This window comes from Zeus faber (assembly GCF_960531495.2).
Source record: "Zeus faber genome assembly, chromosome: 9".
In the NCBI taxonomy this organism is placed as follows: domain Eukaryota; kingdom Metazoa; phylum Chordata; class Actinopteri; order Zeiformes; family Zeidae; genus Zeus; species Zeus faber.
This window is the reverse complement of record NC_137197.1, coordinates 7,651,007-7,663,366: the sequence shown is the minus strand read 5'-3', so window position 1 is coordinate 7,663,366 and position 12,360 is coordinate 7,651,007. Positions and strand designations below refer to the sequence as shown.

Genomic DNA, 12,360 nt, shown 5'->3' with positions numbered 1-12,360 from the left:
TTCAGAGTCAGCCCAGTGACCACAATGCTGTTGTGGCCGTTTGTTGCCCAGTGATGTAATGTTAGCTCAGCTCCATTGAATGGGAGCCCGAGATCTATGCTCTTAACCCAATTAAAATGAAAAGCCATAAATCCCATCTCTATGCTGGTTAGAGAGACCCGCTCGGGCCATTGGCTGATCACATAATCGGTCAGCCGACCACTCAAAATCGAAGGCAGGGTCAGGGGACAAGGTCAAAGGTTAGGTGCGGTCTCCGTCAGTGTCAAGCTGGTTTGGTTTCACCCGGCGAGGACAGGGGGCATCAGCCTGATTGAGTCTCCCCAAACAGATCCTCTCTGCTTTCGGAGATCCTCCTCCCTCTGTAGCCGCTCGTCGCTGTGGCCCCCATTTCTGTTGGACGGATCCGACTCCTCGTTAATGATGCCACGACATGTGTTTGTGCAACAAATTGAAGAGTTTGAGCGCTAAATAAAAAAGACAACTGGAATAAACCCTCCTCCCGCCCCCGGTCGGCTCACAAATTCCTCAGCCCATTGCATCATGGGGTATTAAGAACCTCAGCTTTGACTCAGTGGTTTTGGCCCACACCAAACTATAATAAATTCCCTTTCTCTCAACTCTGGACTCCAGTTTCTTCGGGATCCAACATTTTCTCTGGTGCATTCTGCTGTATGAGAGGATGAGATATGACATTTACAGTCAAGTGATTTCTTTTTTTCCCATGGTTTTTTTTTTTTTCTTCCAAATGTGGGTCTTAATATGATTGAAAAGGTCTCCGTCCCTCCCAAAGAGATTCACAGACAGTTTGAACAAGCTTTCTTGTTTTGTTTTTTTTTCTTGTTTTTTTTTTGTTTTTTTTTCCACCCAGAGAAGGAAGAAAAGGTTTCATGGATTTTTATCCACCAGTAATTTATGGGGAGCTTGAATAATATGTATTTAAAAAGCCTGAAGAGCCAGGGGAGAGCGAGGTGGATTGATTGTGTGTGTGTGTGTGTGTGTGTGTGTGTGTGTGTGTGTGTGTGTGTGTGTGTGTGTGTGTGTGTGTGTGTGTGTGTGTGTGTGTGTGTGTGTGTGTGTGTGTGTGTGTGTGTGTGTGTGTGTGTTAGCGGTTAGCGGGATGAGAGCGAGAGAGCGGGATTGAGGGGGAAGGATGGGATCACGACGAGGCAGCACTGTATCACAATGTTTAATTACCTCCCTGACAGCAGACCATAACTCTTTCCATTAAGTAAATAAGTTGTAAAGAATTTATGATGAAATGCCACATTATTCAGAACGGATATTCAGTGATGACATCCCACTGCATTAAATATGCTAAATGCCATTACGCCCCCCGCCCCCAACACCACCCACCCAACCCATGTCACCTCCCCCCAAACCGTCAATAAGCCAATACGACTGCGGCGGCGGGTCTGTAAAAAAATAAAATTGATTCGGCCAACGTGAGTTAAGATAGATATGCTCGCTTTCATCATCAATTCCGTGAGGTGATGTCACCGGCCGTGGGAGCGATAAAGCGGGGGGCTCCCATCTGGACTAGAGGGGGGCGGCCGGGGGGGTGGGGTTGATGGAGGGTGCTGGGCGGCCTTTGCCAGCAGTGACAGACCGTGGGGGGGTGGGGTTGTCACCAGGCCCCACCAGGCTCCACCGCCGCCGGTCCTCAGCGCCATCACCATAAATTTGGCGGCTTTATTCATAAAGTGGAAGAGTGAGTTATGGCGGTCCACCGTGCTTTATGAATCACAGGAATGATGACTTATGGGGAAAGATAGCTTCTGTAAATAAGACGGAGAGTGACCTACGGCGTGGCAGTGGTGACGGTGCCAACTCCCCCTGTGCTGACTGCGTAGATTGTATGTGTGTGTGTGTGTGTGTGTGTGTGTGTGTGTGTGCGCGCGCGCACGTGCGCATTTTCATGTGAGTGTGAATACCCATGTCTTTGTGTGTGCGTGCTTGAGTACCATATTCGCCTTGGTCCAGGTCTTGCACCAAGGTGTTTAACATTCCAACAACATTACTAAACTTTGACTTCACTCCCGATCAATTACTTCACAATGTAAAGTAAACGGTTTAGTTTCTCATTTACAAAATAACGGGTGAAACTGTACAAGTTAAATGGAGTGTTTATTTGGCCTGACGGACCTCATTAAAGTCCCTGGTCATTTCCCCTTCCCGCCCCGTGTCAGAATGGCAGCAATGTGCAGTAGATCAGAGATTAGGGCATTCATTGGATATGTGTGTATATATATATATATATATATATATATATATATATACTTTTTTTTTTTCAAATAGCATATTAATGTGTAATACAAAACTATCATTTTGACATTTTTTCCTTTCTGCAACAGAAGCATAAGTAAGAAGTAATTCACTATGACATCCACTAATTTGGCCTTTTTACTCAGGACTTTTTGCAGGAGGTATTATTAACAAACGGGAACTTACATGTTATATACAGTATATTGATTGTAATTATTGGTTTCGTACAGTGCAGGCATCAGGTACAGTATGCTGGAAGTGTGAAAGGTGACAGACAATAATAGAACCAAACGCTTTCAAAACATTGAATGTCTATCGGTGTCGTATTGGACCGATGGAAAGACCCAACAATTACTACCAAGACCAAAAGCAGTTGATTATGGAATATGTTGAAGAATTGCAGTGAATTAGAGAACAGTTGGGTTTCGTGAAAAAAATGGACCAACAATATGCAAAAATGCTCATAAGCAGTTTTAAATACATTGAAATGTATTTCTCTTACTCTGGGAACTGAGCTCATTGAGACACATGAGCTACTTCTATAGTTCACGACCTGTTCAGGAGCTGACTTTGTTCATCATAAATTTGATAAACTTCAGTTTAATTTTTCTTTCTTTACAATCTTAGTAAAGGGTAAGTTTCGGATTCATTTTGGCGTAAACAAATGAGAGGAAGCGCCAAAACCTAAATAAATGAATCGTGGGATGTAGATGAAATGCCCTTTGCACACATTATCCAAGAGGAGAACCAAATCGTCCCACAGCTAATATTCTAACGCCTCCTCGCTTCGAGAAGAAACCCCTTAACGCCTGGATGCGCACCAGTCCATATTCTGCTGTCTATCTCCCTGAGTCGTTGAGCACATTGAAATTCAAACTAGGTTTGGTGTCTGTCTTCTCCTCGGCAGCAGCAACAATGAGAGCGGGCGACAGAGAGTGTCCCAGAGAGAGTTATCCAGCGCTCAATGAGCCTCCGGCGCTCACCCACACTCTCAGCCCCGCGGGATTATGGGTCCTGGGGTTTAAGAGCCGGGTTTTTTAGAAAGCTAGGGCGCCTCCCGCTGCAAGCCCAGTGTGTGGAATGGGTGAGGGGGCGGACGGAAGGGTGGAAGGGTGGTGGCGGCGGTGGTGCGGTGGTGCGGGCGGGGACGGGGGCGCTTAGCGGCCTTTGTGCACCTCTCGAGTGGGAGGTAGAGATGGAGGTGGTAGTGGTGGTGGTGGTGGTCCTGGAGGGAGGGAGGGAGGGAGGGAGGCGTTGGAGAAGATTAGCAGTGCAAGTGAATGGGAGTAGAGGATTAGGTGGCTGGCCGGGGCTTTTCTTGGCCGTGCCTGTCTCCCGAACCCCCCTCAGAGGCCGCAGAGGAGAGGATGGAAAGGATGGGAGGATGGAAGGACGGAGGAGTGAAGGAGGAGCGGCCGTTGGCACGTCCCGCCTGAGGCCTGGAGGGAACAGGGGAGGTCCGAGCTGTCAGTCATGGGGAAAAATAAAACCTCCTGTCGTTTTTGTTTTTTTAATGTCACATTATCTATCTGTCTGTTTGTCTTTCTATCTATCTATCTATCTATCTATCTATCTATCTATCTATCTATCTATCTATCTATCTATCTATCTATCTATCTATCTATCTATCTAAATATCTGTCTGTCTGTCTGTCTGTCTGTCTGTCTGTCTGTCTGTCTGTCTGTCTGTCTGCCTATCTATCTATCTATCTATCTGTCTATCTGTCTATCTATCTATCTATCTATCTATCTATCTGTCTGTCTGTCTGTCTGTCTGTCTATCTATCTATCTATCCATCTATCTGCAATATAAATGTCTCGCTACTGTATCTTGATTGATTTGCTTTCTTATATCAAAGCCTCAATTCATAGTGTTTGTGTTTCCATTTGGTTTCATGTGGGACACATGACATCCACTCAGCGCATGATAGGTCACAAACCCGTAAACTTAGAAAGTCGGAACAGAATCACCACAAAAGTGAAAAAGGGAAGTTACGTTTTCAGCCGCTGCTGGTCTGCTCTCATGAGTTTTATTTTGTATAACAGGTCAAGAGCACAGATAGACTGAATTGTTTTGCATGGATTTTAGGGCAGGTGCGTCCCTGGGTCCTTTTGTGTTTCCATGGGGCTTGGACGAGTTTGTGTGTGTGTGTGTGTGTGTGTGTGTTTCTGCATGTGCGTCCATTGGTGAATGCATATGTGATAACTGTGTGTGTGTGTGTGTGTGTGTGTGTGTGTGTGTGTTGGGAGGGCGTTTCGCGAGGGCGTGTTTTTTGTGCACGGATAAGCTGCTGTCCTGAATGAATGCAGATGTCTCTGACTGACTGTCCCCCTGTCTCCTGTGGGCTGACGGCCTGTCACCACTCTGTCACCAGGAGAAAGAGCCACTCTCAGTCGGGGCTAAAAGACCCTTAATCCTCGGGCCCCTGCCACATCCCATCCAATGTCAGGGGAGATGGCTCTGCCCACAGCGTGGTCTTTGAAACACGGGCGCCGGGGATGAACCCCTCTGTCACTCATATACCTCTCAATGGACACACACATATTTGACGCACACACTGTTTTCCGCGAAATCCAAAGGGAGGGAAAGTCCTGCCTTTGGGAAAGGTGCTGTGAATGGGGGGTGTCAACGCATTGTGCTGCCTGACCACAGTGGCTTTGAGGCGTTGACATCATCGTGGGATCTGTTTTCTCTCATGAGAAGAGTGCAATGTTGCCACCATGCTAATGACTGTAATAATGACTGAACAGCTTTAGGGGTCTCACCGCCACTTAATGAATTGTTAAAAGAGACAATGATGACATTGGATGGAACGAGTGCGTACAAAAACCGTCCGTCAATGGCACCCGGCACCGCTCGTTACGACCGGTCTGCCTCTTTAAAGACCTCCGCCGCCGTGCGAGGCGGATGCATTCCAATTCCAGCGTGTCCTCGCTACCGATTATCGTAGTCGACGTGAGAACAACCCAGTCGGACAAGCGGCGAAACAAAGACGGAGAAGCCGGGAGAAGATGACGGCTGGCGTCGGCGGCCGAAGGCGGAGATTGCGTTCGGGGACGGAGATTGAGTTTGAAATTGATTTGTTATTGGAAATAACGTAGGGTCAAGCCCGGTGCCCGGGCCTATTTGTGTCAGCGCCAGGATGGGGACGGACTGCACGCACTCGTTCCTCAGCCGGGGTCAAGGCTGTTTGGGAGGCTGTTAGTCATCCGAGCTGCAAGCGGGGGAGGGAGGTTTCTTCCTCATTGTTCCTCTTTTTTTGTCCTGGGCCTGTGGCAGCCAACAATAATCAGCTTACTGGGTAAAGGTACGCATAGCCCAAGCTCGAGTCCCAAATATTCACGTTGGTAAACTTCAGCCCGAGTCGTTCCCAATGACCTACTTCCAACTCCTACGAGAGCATCACCCCCTTCCCCAGAAGAAATCTTGGGTTCTGTCCGAGCGAGATCAACCTTCTCTCTCTCTCTCTCTCTCCCGTTCAGTTGGAAGGGGTGGCCACAGAGTTAAAAAAAAAAAAACCTGCTGTCAGCTCCATTATCTGTTTATTTATGTGTTTACATTTTCTACTTAATTACAATGACCCGCGTGTCAAGCCAGTCAATCCCGGGGTCAATTTCTAACCTCGTCTCCAACGTCTCCCGCTGGTTCAGCGGTTTCTCCCGAAGGGAACCAGGAGAAAATAGATGGGAGAGACCTCCGTGCCCTCGCTGCCTGAGGCGTCGATCCGCTTCCCCTTCGGGCAGGTCGGGATTCTTACCCAAAATATTACAACGTTAGAAGGTCAGGAGATTAGCGCTCTATTCATGACTTCCTAAAACATTCGGAGTGGACGGCATTGAAAGGGATCCCTGTCCCGCTAATTCAATCAAATCTGTTTTAACCTGCTGAGCGACTAAGGCGGCGCGGTGTGAACGGTGCCTGCCTCCGGTTTATTAAACCAAGAGCAGAGTCCGTGTAGTGCTTTGTCTCCGACGGCCTCCGCCCGGAAGATGAGCTCCCCGTCCCCATATTCAGTGTCTCAGAGGAGAATGGCGACCTTTCAGGATCCAAAAACAAAGCAAGCTGGGGGTCCGTCTCGCTGCCTCCGAGTTGATTAGTAATCCCTTTCTTTGGGCTAATCTGTCGTGTTTTGTGGTGATGGATAAGGAAGGGGGCGGGGGTGGGGGGGGTGTGTCTGAGTTGAGTCGCATTAAAATAAAAGAAGTGGAAGACAGAGGAGTGGTGGAGGAATTCCGCTCCCTGGCACGGTCTGTAACGGCCGCCGACGCCCCTGATCCTCAGTTGAGAAAGGGAAAGAAGACATTTTTTCGATTTCACCCTTACGTCTTACACCCTCCCCCTCCTCCCCTTCCTCGGGGTTTTATATCACATTCTCTTCTTGCTTTCTCCTCCTTCCCCTTCTCGCTCGCTCTCTCTCTCTCTCTCTCTCTCTCTCTCTCTCTCTCTCTCTCTCTCTCTCTCTCTCTGTGTGCTTTCCCAGCAGGGGGTGGAAGTTAGGTTAAACTCGCCGAACAAAGTCAGAATGGGCTCGCAGGACAAAAGAGGCGGGCGGGTCGCTAGGAAGGTGTAGCCCCGCAGCACAAGTTTCCAGGTGACGCGGCTTCCCGCTGGGGGTCCGCTCCGACCGGAGGGGGGGGGGCAAAGGTCACCGGGCTCCGAGGGTTTTGCAGGGAATAGAGCGAGGTGTTTGGGCTGGATGTGGAGGTGAAGTGGAAGGGAGGAAGATGTCACCTGTTAAAGGGGATCGGTAGCGCTCAGTGGGTTAAATGGGGTGGGGTACTGCGCCTCCATGGTTAAACTGCTGAAAGGGTGTCCGGGACTTCTCACTCATATACGCACCACCTGGCCGACGGTGGGTTGATTGATGTATGCATTCAATTCAGACTATAAAATGAGAGTAATAGCAAGTTATAAAATTATGGCAAATGCTCTTCTTAGGTTATGTGAATTCAGACATCTGGAAATGTACCTGTGGTACCACACGATAGCACAATAGACTCCCATACTGACAGTTAAACATGACATATTATATACTATATAACCTAATACCTGTCATATAATGCCAATAATGTGGTCCACTCACCGTCCATTGTAGCCTGGACATCCTTGAAGAAGGATTTCTTCTTATGTGACCCCTTCTCAAGGTCCCCCCCCCATCCCGTGGGTTTTTTCAAGGAGTTTTGGCTGGATTTCTTTGTGAAATGTGAAGCTTGTGTAGCCATTTGAGAATACCCTGCAATTATGGGCTATAGAAACACGATTGACGTGAGTTATCGTGTTAACCCACCAGCGTATGTAGCCAACACACTTTAAATACACGATACATCGTTAAATCAACCGTTTGAGCACCACCATTTAATTCGGTCAATGCTGATTGATTGGAGCGATTATTGAATTAACCGTTCCGCCACCAACATACTGTACATACACACACACACACACACACACACACACACACACACACGCACGCACACAAAAGTCACTTTGCGTGTGCGGCAAACCCCGTGACACAGTGACAAGCGTCTAGACATCCGGAGACATAACGGCCCCGCCGGTCACTTTATGTGCAGGTGCATCGACTCAGCGGAGGGATATAAACGCTACCGCCTTGTGAGACACATTTATGTCCTGTGTGATCAGCGTTTACGGCACTCTGGGTGCACCTCCCTCTCCGGCCCGACGGCGTGCTGGAAGGACCTCTGGGAAGTTTGGACACCGCGACAACAAAATGAGTTCCGATGTGCTTTATTTGACGGCGCGCAGAGGAGGGCGATGGTGGAAGTCGATGAAGTCGGGAAATTCTTCGCATTCGCCCCGGTTTGCACGCGCGGGATTCCGGTTCATATGCAATATGACACAGACACAACGACGCATACACTTCCAAGGACAGTGGTGCAAGGCACGGCCTCAAGTCACACTGACCGGCACAGAAGATGTACAAATGTGATTTTGAGACCGCACTGCCAGCTTGACGGCAACAGTTCACATGCATGAATGCACGCCCAAAATGCTGCAACATTGGTAATGGTGTTTTATGTTTTAGTTTCCTCAATCCATATTGAGTTTTGAGTTAATCTCTCGAGAATTTCAAGTCACATTCAAAATTTACCACAGCTATTGGATCTGCGGGGGGCTGTTTTGAGGTTAAGTATGGCAACAAAAAATAAATAAATTGTATAGTAGATCCATAATTCAAAAACAAGGAGTGTTTGACTCAAAAACACATCACCAGCTGTTCATAACTCACCTTAAAATATTGTTGTTCACCCCTCCTGGAACAATGCCTTGCTTTCACTGAGTTTGCATGCAAAAAAAACATCCAAACTCACTTAGAGCCTCCCAGATTCACAAAAAGACACACACCCGCATAAAAGTGTGTGTGTCCCCCCCCGAGTTCTGCACAGACAGCAGTGGGACCGGAGGGGACCCCTGAGCTTGTGGACCGGAAACAGAGGCGGTGAGCACCGTGTGCAGGGGGCGCAGAGCCCTGCTACCAGATACCTTATCTATCTGGAGGGACTGGGAGTGGAGGGGAGGGGTCCCCAAAAATACACCGCTGATTGTTTCCAAATGTTTCACCAATGGGGATAAGAGAGAGAGCGGGGCAGAGGGTCTCTCCCTCTCTCTCTCTCTCTCTCTCTCTCCCTCTCTCCCGCTCTCTCTCTCTCTCTCTCTGTTTTATTGGCCTATAGTCGGGCAGACGGAGAGAGGGGGAATAGGAACTGGGGTCTGGTTTTGTCCTGCCCCCGAGTCGCTGCTAGCGCTTAACTACCAGTCAGATCACATTACCCGGGCAGTAAATCTAAGCGCCGGTTAACGCAAATAATCAAGAGCTAATGCTACTCCACGAAAACCACTCTCTCTGTGTCTGTGGTCAGCGCTGTGCAAACAGCCGCTCGCCAGGGCCCTCTGTCCTGCTTCCCACTCCCTGACTTATATGCTGTCACACTCCTGATATAGCCATTTATTCATTTATTACCGGAGGCTAGTGTGGATGTGCGTGCGTGCGTGCGTGCGTGCGTGCGTGCGTGCGTGCGTGCGTGCGTGCGTGCGTGGCGGGAGTGTATAGGTATGCTCGTACATGTGTTTGAGAGTGCTTGAAAGTGCGTCATCATAAGTGGAGTTTGCGGGCAGAGTAATCTGAGGGCTCCATCTCCTCTGTCTCTTTCTCGCTCTCGCTCACTCTGTCTCTCTCTCTGTCTCTCTCTCTCTCTCTCTCTTTCTCTCCCTTTTGCGCTCGCGCTCCTTTTTTCTCTCTCTCTTTCCCCTGTCCCTGCACTCCAGTTCAAAGGCTAATGGTACGGTGGGGTCTGGTTTGAGAACTCATTACTGGGTTAAGCAGAGAGAGAGCGCAGGGCGGGCCGTCTTCAGTGTGGTAACACCGTTACCCCTCAAACAATTACTCCATATTGCCGTTCCAATTAGGGTGGAGCAGGTCCAAAACCAGAGCCCGAGAGCTGCCAGCGTCGGCGGGGAGAGAAAGCAGAGGCCCGGAGTGGCGGTAATGAGGTCTTAACCCCAACACCGCTCTATTATGTCATAATGCTTTAATTTGAGCCATATGATCGGCCGCTGTGCGCTCTTATGTTATTGGAAAGTCAATATTTTGCGAGCCGCCGACTCCGATGCCTGTTTCCCTCGTGTGGCTCGTGGGGCAGTCCTGAGGTGACATACCGACGGGGGACGGGCAGAGGGAAGGAGATGGCAGCCGGGGGAGAAGGACCCAGGGTTTTTTTGGGGGGGTTGTGGGACGTGCGTGAGGGTGGGCTTTAATGTGAAGAGAAAGCAGGAAATTATTCATCAATAATATATGCCACTAATAATTTATAAATGGATGGATGTAGAATAAATATATAAATAGAGAATTCGATAAATACATTAATTAATAACTAATACAAATGTACTTGAGTCGCTTTGGAAAAAAGCGTCTCAAGCTGAATTACATAATGCAATGGAATATAATAAAATGGAGAAAAAGAATTGTGTCTTATTATAAGGATTATTGAAATTAAGTATATTAATTAACAACATTTATTTGAGTCTGAAAATGTAATGTTTTGTATTTTTCGAAAACATTGATTAATAATTTAATAAACATGATCTGCTACTTATTAAATCGTATTCATAATTGTAATATTTTGCTGCAACTTATTGAATCGTGCTGTGAAGTTCGAAAACAATTTTTCTTTTTATTTATTTTTTTTAAACAAATAATAAAGTGAAAGAGGTTGTTGCACTGGGATTTATCCAGCAGCACTTCCCCAGACGAAGCAGCTCGGACCGGCCATCGGCTCGAAAAAACACTTTGTCCGACACGTAGCAATTAAAAGCAATTTCCTTCAGCTTGCCATCGCACTGAGTGCCTATTAACATCTGTGCATTTGTGAAGGGTTTTGTACAGTGTTTGAAGGTCACATTTAGAATAGAGTGTGGCTTTTAAATGTAATGGGGTTAATTACCATGCTAATAACCTATAGCAATCACATCCTGTTTAATAATTGTTTTGTAATTGCTTTCAGGTTACACAATAAGGATACAGTTCATCCGTTTATGTCATTATGTAATTAGAGGTTGTTTAGTAATAATTAGAACAGCCTCACAGTCATTTCATAATTACAATGCATATAAATGATTATGTTACTTCTTATGGAATAAAATACTCATTAAGAGTTCATGTTATTTTTTTGTTTCTTTAAAGAGTGCCGCGTAGTAATGTGCCGTGAACTGAAATGCAGCTTTTTTGTTTGTTGTTTTTTTGGGGGGGAGGATTCCTGTCAGGGATGATGAGTAATGGTGCGTAATAATAGCTGCATAACTTAATAAACTTTGCTCCGGCGCAGGAAATGTTTGTGTTATAGCCGGCTCTGAATGGGATACCGCGCCGTATACATGTGCTGTAAATCAGACTTCATTTCTTTTTTTTTTCTGCGCAGCTCCATTTCTTGTTTAGACTCACAGCGACTCCAGGAATGTTACTTTAACTCTAACCTCATTACGGTGGCTTTCACGTGGTTTCCTTCTCGTACATTGTTCATTGTTTCGAGGCATAAATTGAGCAATAAAAGGGGAGCGCTCACTGGACATATTGGATTAGACGTGCGCCCTATCTTCATATGTTTCGCGTTACGCCGCCCTGGACCCCGAGCGCACGGCACCGTGGGCGCATGACGTGGCAGTCACCCCCAAATCCACAGATAAGTGCGGCTCAGTCATCCGAAGAAGGAGGCCAACAGATAGAGTTTCTCCCGCTGAGAGGTAAAGGGGGAACAAAAAAAAAAGAAGAGAGAGAGAGAGAGAGAGAGAGAGAGAGGTGATAAAGAAAAGGGGAGAGGGACAGGGGAACGGAGCAAATGAAAAAAGGGGGCCGGGCGGGTGACAGGGATGAGAGGGGGAGAGAGAGAGAGAGAGAGAGAGAGAGAGAGAGACAGTAAAAACATGTCTCATGCATCGAGATGGAGGGGTGAGAACGTGCGAGGAGAGGATGGACAAGAACGCGACGGAGAGAAAACAAGAGTGATGGATGAGGCAGGGTCGAAACAAAGACGGATAGCGGGAGGAGAGGAGTACGGGAGGGAGAAAATCAGTTGAAGTGAATGAAAGACGGAGAGAGAGCGAGAGAGAGAGAGAGAGAGAGGGGAGAAGGAACCGGGAGAGGACTGGGTGTTCTGCCTGTGGTAGGAGTTGAGGGAGACAGATTTCCCTCGAGCAGCGCTCCCCAGTGTCCCCCGCCTCCCCCTCCCCGCCCGCAGTCTGTAATAGGATTTTCCAGGCTCCAGCAGGTAGTCCTGGAGGGAACTTTGTTCACGGCCGCTCACAGATAAGGGTTAATGCAGACCGAAGGGTTCCTCCATTGCACGGGGGCGCTCGGGGAGGCTGCGTCGCTCCCCTCCTCGGCGGCCCGCGTTGTCAGCACCGATCCGTCACAAAGGATTTCTCCGCGCAGGGCTCGGCGGCCATTTCTGACATCTCCGACAAACTAATTGTTGTCTCCAGTCCTCCCTGGCCCTGTGAAGTCCCAACGAGTTAGCGTCCGCCAGAGAGATGAGAAAAAAGAAAAAAAAGAGTCCTGCAAAATCAATTTCTCAGCCGATTACGCTT

The 12,360-nt window shown here is 48.0% G+C and overlaps 1 protein-coding gene across 7 annotated transcripts in view; it reads left to right on the top strand.

Moving 5' to 3' along the window:
• mecom (MDS1 and EVI1 complex locus) overlaps positions 1–12,360 on the top strand; it is a gene marked incomplete at its 3' end in the record, with an annotated part of 152,663 nt that overhangs the window by 51,745 nt on the left and 88,558 nt on the right. The window lies entirely within an intron of this gene.